We start from the raw sequence: 2,495 nt of genomic DNA on the forward strand, positions 1-2,495 counted from the left end.
TTTACTGTTTATGAAGGGATAAATATTTTCTAATGTGTTATTACACTTACCCTTAGATGCCACTTCAATATGATGCCACTTGCGGAAGGCAAGGGAAAACACGGGTAAGGTGGTAGATGGAAATTCAAGGCGATGAGCAAAACGAGAACAAGATGAAAGCAGGAGCCAATGTTTCGACAAGTGGACTTGTCTTCTTCAAGGCGACAAATGCTTTCCTCACCAGAGTATATATAGGTGGGGTTCTTCTAAAGGGAAGAGGGCGTAAGGAGGGTGTGTGAGGCAACGGACAAAGGTATGTTAGCGGCAAGGGTGTCTAATTGAGAATAAAGAAGCGTTGTGCACAAGGCCAGGGACACTGCCGTCTGTCAATCACATGTCAATGCCGTGTGTCAGCTAGCGTGTTAACGACGTGCACAGCAGCCTTGTGTCTCTTAGTCTCTTACAGTGTCTCTTACAGAGACGTGATAGCCCACACAACAGAGGCGGCAGTATCGTAATCTGGCCTATTGAAAAGTACAAGAATGAGGCCTCCAAACAGCTGAGCAACCACACCCATTACAGAAAACTCTGCTCTAACCCGACTTCAGACTGCAGCAATACTGTCAAAAACACAATAGCGGAGCACCTGTCCAGGGAACTAATCATGCAATTTGAATATCGCTTCATGTTGCCCAAGAACAAAAAAGCAGGCCGCTTTTATCTTCCAAAAATTCATGAAGTTCCGGTCGACGAAGTATTTACAGCAGAAATCCCAGCTCTGCCTATTGTTCCTAATAACAACACACCTACTGAGTCTATACAAATTCTTAAGTCACCACCTGTCAAACATCCCCACCACGCTCCCATCTTTTGTTCAAGACGTACCGCACTTCCTTCGAATTATCGACGGCATCAACGCCAACCAAATCCTTTCCGACCTCGCTATTCTAGTCACTTTGGATGTTTCTGCCCATTACACTAACATACCCATGAGTGAAGGAGTTGAAGCCGTTTCTAGATCCCTTGCAGCGAGTCCCCAAGTGCACTCTCCTGAAATTTACCTGTTGCTCCTTAGGTTAGTTCTCATGCTCAACTATTTCGAATTCGATTTTATTCACTACCTGCAAAGTTTCGGCACTAGCATGGGAACACCATTCACTCCTATGTATGCGAACATTTTCATGGGACAACTTGAAGCAGACCTGTTGAAATCCCACCCTCTAAAACCCCACACCTTTCTACGTTACATTGACGACATATTTATAATATGGTAACACGGCACAAGCGTGTTAAGCGACTTAATTAGCCATTTCAATCGCTTTCACCCGAGTATTAAATTTACTGCTCACCACTCTCCTAGTCAGATCAACTTCCTCGACACAGCGGTCTACATAGAAAATGGAAAACTGAGAACGACACTTTACCGGAAGCCTACGGATAGCCAGCAATATTTAGACTTGCAACAGTCATCACCCGCGACACTGCAAGCAAGGAATTTTTTTATAACAAGCAAAACGAACAAGAATCTGCAGCTAAGATCACGATTATATCCACCACCTAAATGACCTTAAAACAACGCTAGCAGAAAGAAACTATCCACAAGTTGCTTTCGATAGAGCTTATGATTTTGCGTCAAGATTGGAGAGACAGCCGGAACTGGCGAAGAACGAGCCTACACCAGAATCTGACAGACCGCCAGCCTGTATAACAAAATGTTCTAATGCACTCCCAAACATAAACAGCATCCTACAAAAATACCACCCAATATTATCAAGTAACGAGCGTCTGAGAAAAGCGTTCCCGAATGTACCAAGGGTTACCTGTCGCTGCAGCAGGAACTTTAAATACATGTTAGTGCACACAAAAGTCAGCCAACATCATTCACCCGTAATAAGAACATGTCGCCCCAGGTGTAAAACCTGCAAGCACCTTCAAAGTGACATTAAAATTAAAAGCACCGCAAGTAGTTATACATACGAAGTCAAATCTAGCTTCACATGTTCCAAGTTCGGATGTGATTTATATCCTTGAATGTTCCTTCTGTAATAAACAATATATCGGTGAAACAGGACAATCAATGAACGTCAGATTAAACGGACATCGCGCGGACACAGCTAAAAAGCTTCCCAAAGCCGTCGCCGAGCATTTCACCCAACCAGGTCACAACTTTAATGAACTTGAACTCTACATCATAACAGTCGAATTTCCGTTCTGAACGAGAAAGAAAATACAGAGAATAGTACCTTATCCAAAAGTTCAAGACATTGCAACCAATAGGCATAAATGTTTCGGAGGGAGCTTTGGAATCTATTCGCTATGCTAAATGGCAAGGTATAGGCGACAACACCTAGTGTGGTTTCCTAGCGTTCTTTTTTTCCCCCTCTCCTTGTTTCAGTTTTCTCCCCGTTTATTCATTTATTTATTCCATTTCAGTATTTCCTTTTCTTCCTTTTTTCGTTTTTTTTTTTCACGAGCACCTGTTTCTACCTCTCCTTCTATTATCTCTGCCAGAGACA

The sequence above is a fragment of the Dermacentor andersoni genome, chromosome 11 (genome assembly GCF_023375885.2).
Source record: "Dermacentor andersoni chromosome 11, qqDerAnde1_hic_scaffold, whole genome shotgun sequence".
Classification (NCBI taxonomy): domain Eukaryota; kingdom Metazoa; phylum Arthropoda; class Arachnida; order Ixodida; family Ixodidae; genus Dermacentor; species Dermacentor andersoni.